Source organism: Pongo pygmaeus, chromosome 12 (genome assembly GCF_028885625.2).
Source record: "Pongo pygmaeus isolate AG05252 chromosome 12, NHGRI_mPonPyg2-v2.0_pri, whole genome shotgun sequence".
NCBI classification, from domain to species: domain Eukaryota; kingdom Metazoa; phylum Chordata; class Mammalia; order Primates; family Hominidae; genus Pongo; species Pongo pygmaeus.
Window position 1 is genome coordinate 59,950,446 of NC_072385.2, and position 22,870 is coordinate 59,973,315.

Here is a 22,870-nt window from a genome sequence, read left to right on the forward strand (position 1 = left end):
GGACTTAAGCTGTTATAAGGTGGTAAGACAAAAAAAGCCTGGTTATTTTCACTGGGCTTGGGAAAACTCTGAAGAGAATGCTAGCCAAACATTAGTCTGATGCATCTTCAGAATGAAATTCTGAAGTGACACCTGCATATGATTTTCATGTGAGATAAAGAGGCCTGGAGACAGCTGAAAAGAGTGATGAACTGAAGAGAGTGCTCTCCAACTAAGAGGTGACTCAGACACGTATACTAAGACAAACACCAAAGACCTGCAAGGTTCATGAGACATCCTGATGAGTAGAGTATTGCAAAAAGTATTAGAGAGTCCCAAAGGCCTTTTAAATTACGTTCAGAGCAAGTAGAGCAATGAAGGCAATTTCAGGGATTGCAGCTGATGGTGGAATGTTGGTGGATGACAAAATGATTAACAAGATATAGCTGAACAAATACTATAGTGTAAAATAGTACTTCTTAAACTTGTTCATTGTTAATATCTCCATCTTTAATAAGGACAGAGGGAGGCTAACCCAGAATAATGAATTGGAATCTCTAGGGGAGGGGTCTGGGCATCTATATTTTGAATAAATATTAGGGAATTTTCTACTTAGGCAGGTCTGGTGGAGGTAAATTAAAGCCTGGGTGAGGATAGGAAACTGAGCATATCTGATCCCTTGAACTAGATAAACCATATTCCAGAGTCACAAAGAAACTTGTAACAGAATTGTAGTGAGTAGATCTATGTTAGACACTTGAAGAAAGGAAATACTTTGATCTTCGGAAAGGTAGGCATTGCAAACTAGTGGGCTGAACACTGATGACATGTAAAATTTAGGATGCATCACGAATCAGATAATTTGCACGGAAATGGTGAAAAAAAAAAGATGAGCAGATTTAAGCCAGGCTCAGTCAGGCAGGCAGAGCATGCCCTGCCAGGTTAGCCTTGTTTTCTCTAGTAGATAAGGTCACTTTACTGGCTAACCAAAAGAATATGTAGCATACCATACCTAGATTTGAACAAAATGCCAGAACATTTCATAGCATCTTTGAGGGCAAGATGGAGTTATATGGGTTGGATGATAACACAAGTTGATAGAATCATAACTGACCGAACCAACCTTATCCAAATATAATTTCAAAACAGAGAGATGTCTTTACTGAGTGGTACATCTTGCATTTGACAACAAATATTTACTAACCAATTACCGTGTGCAATCACTGGGTTTGGTGCTGGCTATTCCTTCTTAAGATTTTACACATAAATGTCTCAGATATGGAAAGCAGGAGAATTTACATACAATACTCATCAGAGAGAGAGCCTCTGTCAGGATCCCAAATAATAACAGGAATGATGGGCTAAATCAGAGCATGTTTAGTAGGGGCAATTGTAAAGGCCTGCTCATTAGGCAGGAGGAATGGCAGCAACTTTGATGCAGAAAAAAAAAAAAGCTCTGCGTCAGGATTCCAAATAGCTAGGCCAGTTTCAGGTCTTCCCTTTATTAGCGGTCTCTACTTAGGCAAGCCACAACCTCTTTGTGTCAGTTTCCCCATCTAGAAAAGGAAACAAAATCTGCATTTTAGAAAGATGATTTAGATGGTAAAATATAAAACACTAATATAAAACTAGAGACTACCATGATGTTAAAAAAAATTTTTTATTTTCTCCTTAAAAAAAGGAACATGAAAAAGAAGTGACTGATATGAAATACATTATACTTTCTCTGCAGCTATAAAAGAGGGGAAGAAAGCATGTTAGGTACTAAAAAAGTCTATGTAGGTGTTTGCTTTTTTATTTATAAAATGTCTCTGAAAGAAAAGAATCCAGATTGAAAGGAAGAAGTAACACTGGTTTTATTTACAAATGACATGATCTTCTCCGTAGAAAATACTAAGGAATCCTCAAAGAACTAGAATAACCAAGGTTACCCACGTTGCAGAATATAAGATCAATAAGATTAAAAAAAATTGTATTTCTATATTCTAGCAAGTGACAACCTGAAAATAAAATTAAGAAAACTATCTCACTCACAATAGCATCAAAAAGAATAAAATATTTAGGAATAAAGTTAACAAAAGAAGTGTAAGGTTTGCACATTAAAAACTAGAAAACATTGCTGGGAGAGATCAGAGGTCAATATAAATGGTGAGACATTCACCATACATGGATTGGAAGTCTCAAAATTGTTAGGATGGCAATTATCCCAAAATTAATCTGTAGATTCTACACGATCTCTATCAAAATTCCAGCAAGCATTTTTCAATAAATCTACAGAGTGATCTCAACTTTATGTGGAAATGGCAAGGACCACAAGGGCCAAAAGTTACTGGGGGAAAAAAAAAAAAAAAAAAGAGAGAGGTAGAGGACTTATATTTCCTGATTTCAAATCTTATAAAGTTATAGCAATCAAGGCATTGTGGTATTGATATAAGGATAGATATAGATTGGCCGGGCACAGTGGCTCATGCATGTAATTCCAGCACTTTGGGAGGCCAAAGCAGGCGGATGACGAAGTCAGGAGTTCGAGACCAGCCTAGCCAATATGGTGAAACCCAGTCTCTACTAAAAATACAAAAATTAGCTGGGTGTGGTGGCGTGCACCTGTAGTCCCAGCTACTTGGGAGGCTGAAGCAGAAGAATCACTTGAACCCAGGAGGCAAAGGTTGCAGTGAGCCAGGAGGCAAGGCTGCACTCCAGCCTTGACAACAGAGTGAGACTCCGTCTTAAGAAAAAAAAAAAAAGATATAGACATATCAATGGAACAGAATGAAAATTCCAGATGAAGCCTTATGTATGTAATCAATTAGTGTTCAACAAAGGGGCCGAAGCAACCAACTGGAGAAAATAATATTCGTTTGAACAAATGATGCTGGGACAATTAAATATCCCTATGCAAAGAGATGAAGTTAGACAACATACCATACACAAAAAATGTACTAAAAATGGATTGTAGACCTAAACATAATAATTAAAACAAACTTTTAATGAAAAACATAGGAGAACATCTCTGTGACTTTGGTTAGGCAAACAGTTCTTGAATATAACACCCTAAGTACAATTCACAATCCATAAAAGAAAAACAGTTTAAACGGGACTTCATCATTACTGTATTAAAACCATTTGCACTTCAAAAGCCACAGCCTGGGAAAAATTATTTACAAAAAATACATCTGACAAAGGACTTGTAACCAGAGTATACAGAGAGCTCTTTCAACTCAGTAGGAAGATACCCTAATTTTAAAATGGGCGAAAAGATTTAAAAAGACACTTCATCAAAGAAGATATAAGAGCGGCCAATAAGCACACAAAATGTTCAACATCATCAGTCATTAGGGAAATTCAAACTAAACTCACAGTAAGATAGCACTTCATACCTACTAGAATGGCTATAAGTAAAAAGGTGGACAATAGCAAGTGTTGACAAGGAAGTGGAGAAACCGAAACCCTCACACATTGCAGGCGAGAATGTAAAATGATACAGCCACTTTGGAAAATACTTAGGCAATTTCTGATAAAGTTAAACATAAACCTATCATATGACCTACCAATTTCACTCCTGAGTAAAAACCCAGAAGAAATGAAAATGTATGCCCACACAAAACTTTTACACAAGTATTAATAGCAGCATTCACATCCAAAAAAATCAAACAATCCAAATGTCCATCAACTGAAAGATAAGCAAAATGTGGTATATCCATAAAATGGATTACTATTCAGCAACAAAAAGGAACCACTGATGCATACTACAGCACGGATGAACCTTGAAATCATTATGTTAACAAAAAAAGGCAGACGCAAAAGACCACATCTGATGCTATATACATAAAATCTCCAGAAGAGGCAGAAGGCAGACGAGAGGTTGTCTGGGGCTAGGAACGAGGATTGACTGCAAAGAGATACAAGGGACCTTTTGGTAATGACAGAAATGTTCTAAAACTGGATTTTGGTGATGATTGCAAAACTCTGTAAATTTACTAAAAGTTAACTGTACACTTAAAATGGATGAAATTTTATTGTATACTTCTGGGAAGGAGTGTTGGGTGCTGGGGAACAGGAGTAGGAAGGACACTCTTGATCAAATATTTTGTACCATGTGGTTGTACTGTATTACCAGTTCAAGAAATGAGAATAAACAAAACAAAAACTTGTGGGGAAGGGTGTGGCAGTAAAGATTTAAGGAGTTCAACAGGAATAACACGTTAGGCCACAGACATGCTCCAGCCACTGAATGGAAGGTGATAAGCTGTGTTGGTCAACACGCTCTCACTACCTGAAGCACAACAAGCTTAGCTGAAAGGGACATATTTAAAAACAAGATACCGACAAACTTATACCCAGGAAAGCTGCCAAACTCAGAAAGGAGAGAAGAAACCACAGCCCATATCGAACAGTTCATGGAGTGAAGACCTAAGAAAAAACACATCAGGAAAGGAGGTGGGGGCCTGAGAGGCAGAGGGCTAGGTCTGTTTCCTGTGCCTTCAGAGAGCAGCTCTGAGAGCAGAGCCAGGTATTCCAACACAAGGAGATATTGGATCTAAGTTAAAGCCTTTGATAACTGGAGCCTTAGGCAAATAGAACTGGCTGCCCTATAAGCAGCAAGTGAGAGGTGGAGCTATTAGAGGGTGGCCTGTCATTTGGTGCAGATGCAGCAGAAGTGTTGACGGGAGTGGGTAGGATCACAGGACTCCAATGGTCCCTTCCAAGTCTGAGGTTCTGTGAACATCCTGCACTTCCAAAGGACACAAGCAGTCATGGTGTGCACCACAGGGTATGAAAAAACACACAATTACACTGGATTATATGAGGAGCCTTGGAATGTTTCAGTTTTCATTTCAAATTCTTTTTCATTTAGTAATGCTTGCCTATAAAAAGGTAAATATTTAAAAATAGAAAAGTCTAAGAATAAATTCTCTCTCAATATAATTATCCAGCTCAGTAGGAAGATGACAATCAAAGAGAGAGGCAAAAACAATTGTTTACTAGGATGTGGAAAAATTGGAACCCTCACATACTGCTGGGGGAAATGTAAAATGGTGCAGTCATTTTGGAAAAGTCTGGCAGTTCCTCAAATGATTAAACATAGAGTTGTCATATGATTAATTCCACTCCTAGGTATATACCCAAGAGAAATGAAAACATAAGCCCTTAAAAAAACTTTTACATGAATGTTCATAGCAGTTTTGTTCATAACAGACAAAAAATAGAAACAATACAAATGTCCATGAACTGATGAATAGATACAATGTGGTATATTCATAGAATGGAATGTCCTTTGGCCATTAAAAGGAATGAGCACATGCTATGAGGTGGATGAACATTAAAAATACTATGTTAAGTGAATGAAGTCAGTCATGAAAGACTGTATGATTCCATTTATATGAAAGGCCCAGAATAGGCAAATCCATAGAAACAGAAAGTAATTAGTGGTTGCCTGCAGGCTGTGGCAGAGGTGGGAGGTTGGGGAAATGAAGATTGATTGTTAATGTTTACAGGATTTTTTTGGAGGGTGTTTAAAATGTTCTAAAATCAGATTACGGTGATGGTTGCACAATTTTGTGACTATATCAAGACCCACTAAACTGTACACGTTAAACAGGTGAAGTTTACAGCGTGGGAAATATTTCAAGAAAGGCATAAAATGCACTTATTTATTGTAAGCCAACTGAAAAAAATGTGGACTATGACGTCTTGTTTGGAGAAAAAAGCTTATACTCTATAGTTCTGCAATTCCTATGTTACAGAAATCAGAAAAAGATCAACCTTGGAAGGTGATAAACAGTGTTGTTTTCATGTAATAAACAACAAACAATCCTAACAAAGAGGTGGGCACTGGATGCTGTAGGTGTGATGGAGCACTACTCTAAAGCTGGGCCAAGCACAAGCTGTCAGAACCATGCCATGTGATGTTGAATCCATCCACAGATTCACAATAATAACAATGCACACACCTGCACTTGTGTCCCACAATTTGTGCTGAGGACCCACCATGGGATAGAACTTTTTTTTTTTTTTCCTGAATCCATTTATATATGCAGTCAGTAAACCGCAACAGTCCACTTCCTTAGTCCGTGGGAGAGTCTGACGCATCTCCTCTAATGATCTCCTCATCCCTCAGGCTTGGGTGTGGAGTAGCCCACTGAGTCCTCTGCAATGGAGCTGACACATAAAAGATTTAGGTGACTATATATTAAATGACATTATCAGCCACCATGGGTTAGGCCTTCTGTTGTACACAATCTTGGAAGGAAATATATGCTGGCTGGCTACTTCTAATTTCCATTATGAGAGCAAACTCACCTGCTGCTGTCTTATACAAGAGTAAGAATAGAAAGTAAATGCACCATCTCAGAGATGTTTCAGGGTTTTTGTATACTCTTTAGCTTAATTAAGAACTAAATGAGACTCATTCCCATATTTATTGATTAAAGACATGAGACAGACCTAGAAATAAAAGCTTTTCAATTAAAAAATTACTTGTTAGGTGGAAATTGATCTTAGAAAAACATATCCAACATAGGAAAAGCACCATGTTTTCTGATATGACCCTACACTGCTATTCCTCAGGTAGGAGGATTGGTACTGCTGGCCTTCAGCTAGCCAGGTGTCTGCTGGGAGATGCTTTTCCTTTAGAGGCATAGGTTTATGCTAATTCATTTATAATCACTCAGGTTTAGGACCAGAGACACACATTGCTACAACGGTCAGAATCAAAATGAGAAATATAGTCTATGGCACCAAAAGACTGTCTTTTCTTGTGAAAAGTTTCTAGAACTGTGTCAACCAACCAGCAAGTATATTTTCAATAAAATTTACTCACCACCAAGGGGTGACACAATGACCAAGTGTCTGTCCAAAAAATAATGCTTTGACATACATTTAATTCCTAATGAAAAAAGGCTGCAGAAGCAGGAACTCAGGTGGTAACTATCTATTACTTACCTTTTGGAAATTAGAACTAGTTATCTATTTCTGCCAGTGTGGTTGATCAGAAAACTATGGAAAATCTTCCTCAGAAAATCAGCAATGTACTGTGCCTGCATAACAGGTTCTTGAAAAATTTATTTTGGTATGTGAAGAAGTAAAGATTGCAGAGAACGAAGAATTTTGAGTGAATCCAAAATTCAAACAATAGTTAAGAGAATGTATGGCTAAAATGCATTGGAAATTATTACAGTCAATGATCATTACAACCGAGGTAAAAAAAACTCTAATGGGATAATAAAGTTTCCCAGATAACGGTAGGGCTTTGGGTTGGACAGAAAGAAAATGAATCAAGAAGTAAAACACTCAATTAACTCACAGGAAAACCAGAAGGTTGACAAATGATCATACAATTTCGTAGAGGGAGATACAGCGAGACAGCATGTTTCCCAAAGGTTTTTCTATCAGCTTTGAAAAATTACAGCCTGGAAGTAGCCCTATACATTTATTTATTCTTTGCATTCTCCCAAATATGTTTCCTCTTGGCTTTAATAACTATGAGAATTACCACCACCTTTACATGGATGACTCTAAAATCTTCATCTCACTCATGATATCCTCATGGGGTCAGATCCATGTAGCTTGTTAGATATTTTCACTTGGATGATCTGATTCAACTTCAAGTTTAATAAATAAAACTCCTTCATATTTCAGTCAGAATTAATTTCCTCCTCAGGTCTGTCGATTTTTATAAGGCGTCCATATGTTATTTCAGTTGTTTTGAATGGAAATTTCAAAAGAACCATGGCAGTTACTTACCAATTCTAACTGATTGGAGTCTAGCTTAACAAAAGAACATTAGATTTTTCTAATAAATTAATTTACTGACATTACTTTATTTAAAAATCTTTATTGGCAACTAGCTACCATTTGGAAATAAATTTATACCTATACACACAAAAATAAATTCCATGTAGATTAAAAGCTTAAGCTTAAATTAAAGCTTAAAGCTTCCATATCCCTCAAAAAGTATCAAAAGTAAAGCAGGATAATTTTTTAAAAACAAATCTTGAGGTTGGAAGATCTTTCTTAGCATGAACACAGAAATAAAGAAATACATAACAATACTATTCCAATATTAACACAATGTAATTAATGCTTAAAAATCAATAGGAAGCCAGGCACAGCGACACACGCCTGTAGTCCCAGCTACTCAGGAGGCTTAGGTGGGAAGATTGGTTGAGGCCAGGAGTTTGAGATCAGCCTGCGCAACATAGCAAGACCACATATCTAAAAAAGAAAAAAAAGTGGCTGGGCGTGGTGGCTCACGCCTGTCATTCCAGCACTTTGGGAGGCCGTGGGTGGATCACAAGGTCAGGAGTTTCAGACCAGCCTGACCAACATGGTGAAACCCCGTCTCTACTAAAAATACAAAAAAATTAGTCAGGCGTGGTGGCGCGCGCCTGTAATCCCAACTACTCAGGAGGCTGAGGCAGAAGAATCGCTTGAACCCGGGAGGTGGAGGTTGCAGTGAGCCGAGATCGTGCCACTGCACCCCAGCCTGGGTGACAGAGTGAGACATCTCAAAAAAAAAAAAAAGAAAAAAAAAAAGTAATAGAATATAATTTAAAAAACAGCAACTACAGTGGTCTCCAAATATGTTTACAAAAATGAACAGGAAAAAAACCCTCAGAGAAAAACAGGCAAAGGATACACAAAGGTAATTCTCAAAGTAAGAAATGCAAATGGCAAATCTGAAACCTAATAGAAATGCAATTTAAAGCATTAGCAAAATTAAAAATTATAGTTGTTAAGTTCAGTTTTACTGCATTACAGTTACAGAATATGGGCTTACTTATAAAACTTCTGCTTTGAGAATTCATCAATATTTTGTCTAATGTACAATTAATTTTGTAAATATTCCATGGGTATTTGGAACAACTGTGCATGCTGTGTTTTGACAATGAAGTTTTACCAGATATTTAAATCAAGTTTTTAAGTACTGTTATAAAAATTTTCCATATATTTTCTCACTCATATATATAAATCTGAGAAAAGCTTATTAAAGTATGTCACTCTGTGCTTTTGTCAATTCTATAATTATGTTTGGATGAATGAACAAATAAATGTATTCTGGTTGAAAGCATTGTAAATTATATAAAAAACTCTCTTCCCATGGAAATTAAAGAGATACTCTAGATGTTCAAGACAAGCATCATCTCATTAAAAAGAAAAAAAAAACCCACCTATCTTCCCATGGTATAGAAACTTGTTTTACTAGTGTCCTGATAAAAATTAGAAATAATTGGCAGAGAAGTAGAAATGCAAATTTTCATGCACTGCAGGTAGGAATATGAGCTGGAAATCAATTTGGTACTAATGTAGGAAATTAAGTATACAAGCCTGTAAGCCAAGAATTCCACTTCTGGGTATACATGCTAAAGACAGTTTCAGACAGATGCATAAGGGGACATGGACAAAGACAAGCACTGCCATGTTCTGTGGTGCTGGGGAACTGACAGCAACCTGGGTGCCCATCATAGAGAAGTTCATGCGCAAGTGGGTAGATGCACTCCATGGAGCATTATGCAATTAGAAACCTGGATTAGATATACTTACAGCAATGTAGGCAGACTTTGAAAATACAAAACTTAGTGAACATAACAAAAATAATGGTATACCTTTTATATATGATGAAAGTTCATGCATACTTACAAAATATGTATTTTGTAAGAACTCATGTAACCTGAAAGATATTTACATAAGACTGGTTTCCTATGGGGAGACAGAAATGAGGATAGGATATGGTGATAAAATTTTAAAAGAGGGGTCATGAACTGAGGAGTACATTTAACTAAACCCTTGGCACCGGAAGTTAAAAGAAAACTGTAATTTATCATGACACAGAAACCATGTATACTAGTTCTCTAATCCTATTATTTCACTATAATTCTAGAAGGGTTCATTATGACTAGTTTGGGAAGCTCAAAATGGTCTTTTATACCCAAAATAGAAGTCAATGAGAAATTTGAGAATTCACCTTCTAAGCTTATAACTAACATTTTGTGTTTATCAGTCTGGCTTACCTTATTCTATTACTGTTAAACAAAAACAACTTTTATGGTTTCTTATTAGAACATACTTCTTGTAAAAAAACAGACAAAAATACAAAAGAAAAAATCATAATTCATATTTTTATAATAATTTCAGTTTTTTGTTCTATGTATGACATATATTTTGTTCTGGTGATATTGATATGTATATATATATATACACATATATATGTATATTTGGATTATAATATGTATACATAGTTTTATACCTTAACTCTCTGTAAACGTATAAAAAAATTTATGCTTTGGATTTCAGGATGCTGCTTTTGAGTGTAATTTCGCTTCATATATATAGGCATGTAAAGTCTGATATGAACTCCATTTTACAAAAATATACGAAACATTAATAAACATTTAGTTGGACATAAAGCTCTCGTTTTCTTTTCTCATGGAGGTCTCTCTGTTTGGTAGTTTGCTTGTGTTGTTTATTTGCCTACCTGCTGGAAACATGAGCTAATATAAATAAGGAGAGGTCTAAAATACAGAGAAATCATTCACCATCTTCAGCTTTTTCTTCATAAAGAAAAACTGCTGAATGACCTTTTTTCTTGACTTTTTGTACTGACAATAGTAAACTATCCCTTTTCCCCTACCAGAAGACAACCAGACACCAAGAAACAGAACTGCAGAAGGGAGACAGGAAAGAAAAAGAGTGAAAACACACAGAGAAAGCACAGAGACAAATATAGCTATAACATAAGAGATAACGGTGGGGGAGGAAAGAGTAATCAGAAGAAGAACAGACACACAACAGACACAGTGGGAACCAGAGAGAACGAAGGTGGGGCATGCGGGGCACAAGTACACGTGTGGGGGAGCAGAGGCAGACAAAACAGAGAAGCAGACAGAGTGCAAAGAGATCATAGAGAAGAGGGCCTGGACTGCAGAGACTGCAGGGGAGACAGCATGGGGCAGAGAGAAACACAGAAAGAGCGAGTCAATCGTTTCTTTGTTATGTCCTTTCCTGGTTTTGGTATTAGGGTGATATTGGTTTCACAGAATGATTTAAGGAGGATTCCCTCTTTATCTTTTGGAATTGTTTCAGTAGGATTTGTACCAATTCTTCTTTGAATGTCTGATAGAATTCAGTTGTGAATCCATCTGGTCCTGGACTTTTTTTTGTTAGCAGTTTTTTTAAATTACTGTTTCAATCTCACTACTTGTTATTGGTCTGTTCAGAGTTTCTATTTCTTCCTGATTTAATATAGGAGGGTTGTATATTTCCAGGAATTTATCCGTCTCCTCTACATTTTCTAGTTTGTACATGTAAAGGTTTTCATAATAGCTTTGAATGATCTTTTGTATTTCTGAGGTATTGGTTGTAATATTTCCCATTTTGTTTCTAATTGAGCTTACTTGGATCTTCTCTCTTCTTTTCTTGGTTAATCTCACTAATGGTCTACCAATTTTGTTTATCTTTTCAAAGAACCAAAAGACCAATATCCCTGATGAACACAGATGCAAAAGTCCTCAACAAAATACTAGCTAACCGAATCCAACAGCATATCAAAAAGATAATCCACCATAGTCAAGTGGGTTTCATACCAGGGATGCAGGGATGGCTTAACATGTACAAGTCAATAAATGTGATACACCACATAAACAGAATTTAAAATAAAAATCACACGTTCATCTCAAAAGATGCAGAAAAAGCATCTGACAAAATTCAGCATCCCTTTATAATTAAAACCCTCAGCAAAATCGGCATAGAAGGGACATACCTTAAGGTAATAAAAGCCATCTATGGCAAACCCACAGCCAAAATTATACTGAATGGGGAAAAGGTTAAAAGGATTTCCCCTGAGAACTGGAACAAGACAAGAATGCCCACTTTCACCCCTGCTATTCAACACTGTACTTGAAGTCCTAGCTAGAGCAATAAGACAAGAGAAAAAAATAAAGAGCACCCAAGCAGGTAAACAGGAAGTCAAACTGTCACTGTTCACCGATGATATGACTGTATACTAGCAAATCCTAAAGACTCATTCAAAAAGCTCCTAGATCTGATAAATGAATTCAGTAAAGTTACAGGATACAAAATCAATGTACACAAATCAGTAACACTGCTATGCATCAACAAAGACAAAGCCGAGAAATAAATCAAGAACTCAATCCCTTTTACAACTGAAAACAAAACAAAACAAAACAAAACAAAAACCTTAGGAATATACCTAACCAAGCAGGTGAAAGATCTCTACAAGGAAAATGAAAACACACTGCTGAAAGAAATCACTGATGACACAAACAAATGGAAACCTATCCCATGCTCATGGATGGCTAGAATTAATATTGTGAAAATGACCATATTGCCAAAAGCAATCTACATATTCAATGCAATTCCCATCAAAATACCACCATCATTCTTCGCAGAACTAAAAAAAAATCCTAAAATTCACATGGAACCAAAAAACAGCACACACAGCTGAAGCATGACTAAGCAAAAAGAACAAATCTGGAGGCCTCATTTACCTGACTTCAAACTATACTACAAGGGTATGGTTAACAAAACAGCATGGTACTGGTATAAAAATAGGCACCAAGACCAATGGAACAGAATAGAGAACCCAGAAATAAAGCCAAATACTTACAGCCAACTGATCTTTGACAAAGCAAACAAAAATATAAAATGAGGAAGGGACACCCTATTCAACAAATGGTGCTGGGATAGTTAGCAAGCCACATATAGGAGAATGAAACTGGATCCTCATCTCTCACCTTACAAAAAAATTAACTCAAGATGGATTAAAGACTTAAATCTAAGACCTGAAACCATAACAATTCTGTAAGATAACACTGGAAAAACTCTTTGTTGGCTTAGGCAAAGAGTTCATGACCAAGAACCCAAAAGTAAATGCAACAAAAAACAAAAATAAATAAATGGGACCTGCACATCAAAAGAAATAATCAGCAAACAACCCACAAAATGGGAGAAAATATTTGCAAACCATGCATGCGACAACGGACTAATATGCAGAATCTGCAAGGAACTCAAACAAATCAAGAAAAGAACAAATAATCCCATCAAAAAGTGGGCAAATGACAAGAATAGACAATTCTCAAAAGACGATATACAAATGGGCTAGGTGCGATGGTTCATGTCTGTAATCCCAGCACTTTGGGAGGCCGAGGCGGGTGGATCACTTGAGGTTGGGAGTTCAAGACCAGCCTGGCCAACATGGTGAAACCACTAGTAAAATACAAAATACAAATACAAAAAATTAAATACTAAAAATACAAAAAATTAGCCAGGCGTGGTGGTAGGCACCTGTAATCCCAGCTACTCCACCTGTAATCCCAGCTACTGCAGAGGCTAAGGCAGGAGAACTGCTTGAACCTGGGATGCAGTGGTTGCAGTGAGCGGAGATTGTGCCATTGTACTCCAGCCAGGGCAACAAGAGCGAGACTCCGTCTTGGTGGGGGGGGGGGGGGGGGGGTGAAAAAAAAAGGCCAACAAGTGTATGAAAAAATGATCATCATCGGCCAGGCGTGGTGGCTTATGCCTGTAATCCCAGCATTTTGGGAGTATGAGGTAGGCAGATCACAAGGTCAGGAGATCAACACCATCCTGGCTAAGACAGTGAAACCCCATCTCTACTAAAAATACAAAAAAATTAGCCAGATGTGGTGCCATCTGCCTGTAATCCCAGCTACTTGGGAGGCTGAGGCAGGAGAATCGCTTGAACCTGGGAAGCAGAGGTTGCAGTGAGCCAAGACCGTGCCACTGCACTCTAGCCTGGGGGACAGAGTGAGACTCTGTCTCAAAAAAAAAAAAAAAAAAAGCAAGCTCATCATCATTAATTATAAGGGAAATGCAAATTAAAACCACAATGAGATACCACATTACCCCTGCAAGAATGGCCATGATTTTAAAAATAATAAAAAATAGATGTTGGCGTGGACATGGTGAAAAGGGAATATTTTTACACTGCTGGTGGGAATGTAAACTAGTATAACCATTACGGAAAACAGTATGGAGATCCCTTAAAGAACTAAAAGTAGAACTACCATTTGATCCAGCAGTCCCACTACTGGGTATCTACCCAGAGGAAAATATGTCATTATATGAAAAAGATACTTGCACATGCATGTTTACAGCAGCATGATTAGCAATTGCAAAAACACGGAAGCAGCCTAAATGTCTATCAACCAATACGTAGATAAAGAAAATGTGGTACACATACACCATGGAATACTACTCAGCCATAAAAAGGAATAAAATAATGGCATTTGCAGCAATGTGGAGTTGGAGACCATTCTAAGTGAGGTAACTCAGGAATGGAAAATCAAATATTGTATGTTCTCATTTATAATGGGGAGCTAAGTTATGAGGATACAAAGGAATAAAGATGATATAATGGATTTGGGGACTTGGGGTGGAAGGGTGGGAGGTGGGTGAGGAATAAAAGACTACACATTGGGTACAGTGTATACTGCTCAGGTGATGGGTGCACCAAAATCTCAGAAATCACCACTAAAGAACTTATCCATGTAACCAAAAACCACCTGTTCCCTCCAAACTATGGAAATAATGAAGAAAGAAACAAGCAAGCAAGCATATGAAACATTAAATACTGGTACCCAGAAAAGAGAAGAAAAATTAACAGAGTTTTGAATTAAGAACTGTTAATCAAAACTTTTATATCCAACCCAGTTGTTCTGGTACATAAAGGTAACAGTCTCAAATTTGCAAGAACATAAAAGATGATCACTCCTGAACATTTAATTTATATTTAAATACCCTATATTTAAATACAACTAATGTAAAATAACTCATGATCTCATAAAATGGAAGTAAAATGTTCTAATTGTTGAAACAGAAGCTGGTCAATGCAGTAATACCACTACTATAAATGAGCTGTGACAAAATTCACAAAATATAACCACTATTGGTTAGTTGGGAAAAATTATGTGGGGGATAGGTGGGAAGAAGTAAAATCAGTTTCTTAATTTTTCATATGATAGAGCCAATAGATAGTTTCATATCTAATAGTGACAGATTGAGAAAGTGGTTGAAGCATATCAGTTAATTAGATTACATAGTTGCTAAGTTATCAAAAAACCAACTCGAAGAAACATGTATTACAGAGCAATCAACAAAAAAGATTGGAAATAGCAAGAAATCATTAAAAATGATAAGAAATCCTGAATAGCCAAAACAATTTTGAAAGACAAGAACAATGTTGGGGGATTCACACTTCCTGATTTGAAAACATATTACCAGAGGAACAGTAATCAAGATAGTGTGATATTAGCATAAAGACAAACAAGCAGACCAATGAAATAAGAAAACATGCCCAGAAATAAACTCTCGCATATATGTTCAAATGATTTTTGACGAGGGTGCCAAGACCACTCAGTGGGAAAAAGATAGTTTTTTCAACAAATGATGCTTGGATAACTGGATATCCACAGGCAAAAGAATGAAACTGGACCCTTACCTTATACCATGTACAAAAATTAACTCAAAATGGGTTAAAGACCTAAATGTAAGACCTAAACCCATATAACTCTTAGAGAAAAAGCTTCATGACATTCAATGTGGCAATAATTTTTTGAATATTACACCAAAATCACAGGCAACAAAAGCAAAAATAGACAAACGGGACCACACTAAACTTAAAAACTTGTACATCAGGGGACACAATCAACAGAGTGAAAGACAACCTATTGAATGGGAGAAAATATTTGCAAATCATGTATCTGAGAAGGGGTTAACATACAGAAAATATAAAGCAGTCGTAACAACAACAACAAAAATCGAATAACCTAACTAAAAAATGGGCAGGCCAGGTGTGGTGGCTCATGCCTATAATCCCAGCACTTTGGGAGGTCAATGGGGAAAGACTGCTTGATCCCAGGAGTTCAAGACCAGCCTGGACAAAACGAGACCCCGCCTCTAAAAAAAAAAGGAAAAGTGGACTTGAATAGACATTTCTCTAAAGATGACATACAAATGGCCAAAAAGCATATAAAAAAAATGCTCAGTATCACTAAGCATAAGAGCAATGCAAATCAAAACAATATTACCTCACACCCATGAGGATGGCTACTACAAAAAAAAAACAAAAAACAAGTGTTGGTAAGGATGTAAAGAAATTAGAACCCTTGTACACTGTTGGTGGCATTGCAAAATGGCACAACCACTATGGAAAACAGTGTTGAGGCTCCTCAAAAAGTTAAAAATAGAACTACTATATGATCTGGCAATCCTTCTGGGTATGTAGCCCAAAGAATTGAAAGCAAGGTCTCAAAAAGACATTTACATACCCATGTTCACAGCAGCACTATTCACCATAGCTAAAAGGTGGAAACAACCCAAATGTCCATCAATGAATATAGATAAACAAAATGTGGTATATGTAAACAGTAGAATATTATACAGAATTAAAAGGGGAGGAAATCCTATAACATGCTACAACATGGATGAATCTTTAAGATCTTATGCTAAGTGAAATAAGTCACAAAAAGACAAATCTGTGTGATTACACTCATATGAGGTATCTAAGGTAGTCAAATTCATAGACAGGAAGCAGAATAGTGGTTACCAGGAGCTGGGGGCGGGGGACAAGGGCAGTTGTTGTTCAATGGGTATAGAGTTTCAGGTTTGCAATATGAAAAAGTTCTGGAGATTGGTTTCAACATAGTGTGAATACATTTAACATTATTGACTTTTACACTTAAGAACAGTTAAGAAGGGAATTTTTTGGTATGTGTTTCTTACCATGCACAAGAAATTCACCCCTCTCCTTACATTGAAATGAAATTTAGTTGAACAAACCTTTATTTAATAAATATATCAGAATGAAAAAAAAGTCAAAATAATAAAATTTAAACCAAACATATTTACAACAATAAACTTAAATGGAATAAATTTGTTTCAAAAGAGAGACCTTCAGTTTGGGTGGGAAAAAAGTTAAATTCAGATGTTACTAACACTTGAGTAAAGTGACTCAAAAAGGCTAAAAGGATGGGCAAAGAGCAATACTGCAAATGCAAATTTCAAAAAAACTGTACTGGATGAAGTAAAATCAAAGGCATATATATTAAAAATGTAACACAGGCTGGGCGCAGTGGCTCACGCCTGTAATCCCAGCATTTTGGGAGGCCAAGGCGGACAGATCACGAGGTCAGGAGATCAAGACCATCCTGACCAACATGGTGAAACCCTGTCTCTACTAAAATACAAAAAATTAGCCAAGCATGGTGGTGCACACCTGTAGTCCCAGCTATTCGGTAGGCTGAGGCAGAAGAATCACTTGAACCCAGGAGGCAGAGGTTGCAGTGAGCTGAGATTGTGCCACTCCAGGCTGGGCAATAGAGACTACATCTCAAAAAAAAAGAAAAAAGAATGCCCATCACGTACCCTTATATTGATGTCACTCTAGTTATTTTGATGGTCAGGGAGACACACAACTCCACCTGGGAACAACAAGCAAAAATGGTAGAGTAGAGACCTCCAAGGGAGACAGTGCCCTCTCTAGAAACACCAAAAAATACGGAAAACTGTCAAAACCAACCTTATCTGAACTTTGGAAGATAGTCAAAGGTTTATAGTAACCAAGTGTTTGCTAAACCAGGAGAAAGGCCATCAGCACAAGGTAGAAGAACTTTGTAGCATTTTAACTTAGCTTTCTGCTATCCCCTTACCTAGCATGGTGGTCTTAAAGATGGCAGCCCTTGGTCCTGATGTAGGTACCTGCTCCCAAAGAGAGCATGGAGTAGTACCTTGTTCCCAAGGAATTGTGTTTGTTTTGACATGTCTGAGTATTAACCATGGACTGACACAAGGGACCTGCCTTAGTTTCACCTAACGTAACTCTCTTAGAGTGAAAAAGTAGTTTTATAGAGGAAGAATGTTCCTTGAAAATATTGAAAACCAAATGAACAAGGCACTACTGCCTGGAGCAAAAATTAACAGTTCAAGGGAAACAATAGACATACTAAAAGCAGGAAAGAAAAACTGAGAATCTTTGGGGCATAAGGGCTTGGAAAATTTCCCATGTATACCAGGGAAACTAGAAAGTGCATGCACAGAGCAAGATGCATGTCAGAAAAGACCTGAGAAGACCAGACGCTTCCACCACTGGCTGATCTTTAGGCTCAGTACAAGTAGGAAGCAAGGCTAAGGCAGAGTTGTGAATGGCCTGGCTAAGCATTGAAGGAGTGTCTGAATGCAGAAAATCTGCAAAGACTTGGGGAATTTTCTTTTTTCTTTTGCTTTTTCTGGCCCCAGGCATTAAGAAAATCTCTATCAAACAAGTAGCTAGCTACTGAGCTAAAGGAACAGAAATATCACACACCAACAAAGAGTACAGTCGTCACAAACATAATTTAGAAAAGTCACTAAATAAACCAACAAGTTTAACTTACAACAAGCAGTAACTACAAACCCTAAAGAAGGGGAGGAAAATCTGATGTCCAGAGTTATCACATCATAATATTCAAAATGTCAAAATTTTAACAAAACATTATGAGGCATGAAAAGCAACAAGAAAGTATGGCCCATTCATGGGTTAGAGGAGAGAAATAAATAGAAATTGTCACTTAGGAAGAACACACAGTAGAGTTACTAGGCAAAAGCTTTAAATCAACCGTTTTAAATGTGCTCAAAGAGCTAAAGGAAACCATGGATAAGGAACTAAAGGAAATGAGCAGAACAATGTCACAACAAAGAGAATATCAATGAAGACAAAGAGGAATCAAATAGAAAATATGAAGCTGAAAAGTACAAGAGCTAAAATGAAAAATTCACTAGAGCAGTTCAATACCAGATTTGATCACACAGATGAAAGATCAGTGAACTTGAAGATAGGTGAAGATAGGTGAAATAAAATTACGTACTCTGAGGGACAGAAAGAAAACAGAATGCGATGAGTGTGGTGGTGCATGCCTTGTAGTCCCAGCTACTCAGGAAGCTGAGGCAGAAAGATTTCTTGAGCCCAGAGTTCCAGGTCGCAGTGAGCTATGATTACATCACTGTACTCCAGTCTGGGAGATAGTGCGAAACCCTACTCTAAAAAAATAGAAAATGAAAGAAAACAGAATGAAGAAAAATGAACAGAGCTTAAGAGACTTGTAGGACACCATCAAACTTACCAACAGATGCATGTTAGGAATCCCAAAAGAATAGAGAAAGAAAGGGGCAGAAAGAATATTTGGAGAAATAATGGTTGGGAACTCCTCCAATTTGATAAGGGGAAAACATGAATCTAAACATCTAAGTAGCTCAATGAACTCCTAGTAGGATAAACTGAAAGACAGCCACACTGAGACATGTTACAATGCAAATGTCAAAGCCAAAGACAGAGAATCTTGAAAGCAGTAAGAGTAAGGGCAAGCACAGAAGGGATCCTCGGTAAGATTAATTGCTAATTTCTCGCCAGAAACCATGGAAGACAATAGGCAGTGAAATGACATATTTGAAATGATGAAAGATAAAAAGTGTAAGACAAGAAATCTATCTCCAGCAAAACTTTAAGAATAAAGGAGACTCTGGGAGGCTGAAGTGGGTGGCTCACCTGAGGTCAGGAGTTCAAGACCAGCCTGGCCAACACGGTGAAACCACGTCTCTACCAAAATACAAAAATTAGCTGGGTGTGGTGGTGTGCACCTGTAATCCCAGCTACTTAGGAGGCTGAGGCAGAAGAATCACTTGAACCCGGGAGGTGGAGGTTGCAGTGAGCCAAGATCGCGCCACTATACTCCAGCCTGGGCGACAGAGTAAGACTCTGTCTTAAAAAGAAAAAAAAAAAAAGTCCAGGTACAGTGGCTCATGCCTGTAATCCTAGCACTTTGGGAGGTCAAGGCAGGTGGATCACCTGAGGTCGTGAGTTCAAGACCAGCCTGGCCAACATGGTGAAAACCCGTCTCTACTAAAAATACAAAAATTACCCAGGCGTGGTGGCAGACACCTGTAATCTCAGCTACTTGGGAGGTCGAGGCAGGAGAACTGCTGGAACCCGGAAGGTAGAGGTTGCAGTGAGCTTAGATTGTGCCATTGCACTACAGCCCAGGCCGACTCCGTCTCAAAAAAAAAAAAAAAAAAAAAGAATAAAGGAGAAATTAAAGACATTCCCAGATAAACAAAAGTAAATTTGTTACAAGTAGACCTTCCCTATAAGGAATGATAAAGAGAGTACTCCAAGGTGAAATGAAAGGACACTTGACAATACCTTGAAGTTATACATAGAAATAAGGCTTAAGGCATATACATAGATATAAGGCATAAGAAATAAGGGTAAGACAATTACATAGGTAAAAATGAAGTCCCTATTATACTTCTGGTTTGTAACTCTTCCCTTTTTCCTTATCTGATTTGAAAAACGAATGCATAAAATAATTATAAATCTATTTTAGTGGGAACAAAATTAAGATGTAGTCTGTGACTATAACAATTAAAGAGGAAGGGATGGAGATGTCTACTCACAGTTTTTATGTATCATTAAAGTTAAGGGGAAGAATAGAGATGTATTAACAACAGTGTTTGTATATTATTGAAGCTAAGTTGGTTTTATTTCATATCAGGTTGTTATATGTTTAAGATATTAATTGTAATCCTCAATGTAACCTGTAAGAAAATAACTATGAAATGTTAAAAAAAAAAAAAAAAGAAATGAAAAAGGAATAAAACTGGTACACTACAAAAAATCAATTAGATACAGAGAAGGCAGTAGAAATGAAAAACAAAAAAGATATGACATAAAGAAAACAAACAACACAGGGAAAGTAAGTCCTTTCTTATGATATTAAATGTAAATGGATTATACGCGCCAATTAAAAGCCAGAGAGGGGAGAATCGATGATAAAAAATGACCATCTATGTTATGTCTAAAAGAGACTTGCTTTACATCCAAAGACACAAAGAGTTAGAAATTAAAAGGATAAAAAAGGTATTTCATGCAAATAGTTACCCAAAAGAGAGCTGGGGTAGTTACCCTAATATCAGACAAAACAGACTTTACATTAAAAATTGTTACAAGAGACAAAAAGAGGATTTTGTACTGATAAAAGGATCAATCCATGAAGAGGATATAACAACTATGAACATACACACATCTGACAACACAGCCCTAAAATATATGAAGCAAAAAACTGACAGATTTCAATGGAGAAATAGTTCCACAGTAATAGCTGGAAACTTCAATAATCCACTTCTGATAGCCATAGAAAAATTGGACAAAAGACTGATAAGGAAATAGAGGAACTGAACAACATTATAAACCAGCTAGACATAACACAATAGAGAACACTCCAAACAGCAACAGAATACAAATTCTTCTTTTTTTTTCTTTTTTCTTTTTTTAATTATTATTATTATTATTATTATACTTTAGGCTCTATGGTACATGTGCGCAACGTGCAGGTAAGTTACATATGTATACATGTGCCATGCTGGTGCGCTGCACCCACCAACTCGTCATCTAGCATTAGGTATATCTCCCAATGCTATCCCTCCCCCCTCCCCCCACCCCACAACAGTCCCCAAAGTGTGATGTTCCCCTTCCTGTGTCCATGTGTTCTCATTGTTCAATTCCCACCTATGAGTGAGAATATGCGGTGTTTGGTTTTTTGTTCTTGCGATAGTTTACTGAGAATGATGATTTCCAATTTCATCCATGTCCCTACAAAGGACGTGAACTCATCATTTTTTATGGCTGCATAGTATTCCATGGTGTATATGTGCCACATTTTCTTAATCCAGTCTATCATTGTTGGACATTTGGGTTGGTTCCAAGTCTTTGCTATTGTGAATAATGCCGCAATAAACATATGTGTGCATGTGTCTTTATAGCAGCATGATTTATAGTCCTTTGGGTATATACCCAGTAATGGGATGGCTGGGTCGAATGGAATTTCTAGTTCTAGATCCCTGAGGAATCGCCACACTGACTTCCACAAGGGTTGAACTAGTTTACAGTCCCACCAACAGTGTAAAAGTGTTCCTGTTTCTCCACATCCTCTCCAGCACCTGTTGTTTCCTGACTTTTTAATGATTGCCATTCTAACTGGTGTGAGATGGTATCTCATTGTGGTTTTGATTTGCATTTCTCTGATGGCCAGTGATGGTGAGCATTTTTTCATGTGTTTTTTGGCTGCATAAATGTCTTCTTTTGAGAAGTGTCTGTTCATGTCCTTCGCCCACTTTTTGATGGGGTTGTTTGTTTTTTTCTTGTAAATTTGTTGGAGTTCATTGTAGATTCTGGATATTAGCCCTTTGTCAGATGAGTAGGTTGCGAAAATTTTCTCCCATTTTGTAGGTTGCCTGTTCACTCTGATGGTAGTTTCTTTTGCTGTGCAGAAGCTCTTGAGTTTAATGAGATCCCATTTGTCAATTTTGGCTTTTGTTGCCATTGCTTTTGGTGTTTTAGACATGAAGTCCTTGCCCATGCCTATGTCCTGAATGGTATTGCCTAGGTTTTCTTCTAGGGTTTTTATGGTTTTAGGTCTAACATTTAAGTCTTTAATCCATCTTGAATTGATTTTTGTATAAGGTGTAAGGAAGGGATCCAGTTTCAGCTTTCTACATATGGCTAGCCAGTTTTCCCAGCACCATTTATTAAATAGGTAATCCTTTCCCCATTTCTTGTTTTTCTCAGGTTTGTCAAAGATCAGATAGTTGTAGATATGTGGCATTATTTCTGACGGCTCTGTTCTGTTCCATTGATCTATATCTCTGTTTTGGTACCAGTACCATGCTGTTTTGGTTACTGTAGCCTTGTAGTATAGTTTGAAGTCAGGTAGTGTGATGCCTCCAGCTTTGTTCTTTTGGCTTAGGATTGACTTGGCGATGCGGGCTCTTTTTTGGTTCCATATGAACTTTAAAGTAGTTTTTTCCAATTCTGTGAAGAAAGTCA

General features: G+C 37.2%; 1 protein-coding gene across 4 annotated transcripts in view; it reads right to left on the reverse strand.

Moving 5' to 3' along the window:
- The window catches only part of ALMS1 (ALMS1 centrosome and basal body associated protein), a 224,466-nt gene that overhangs the window by 10,584 nt on the left and 191,012 nt on the right, over positions 1–22,870 (reverse strand). The gene's annotated exons all lie outside the window — the stretch shown is intronic.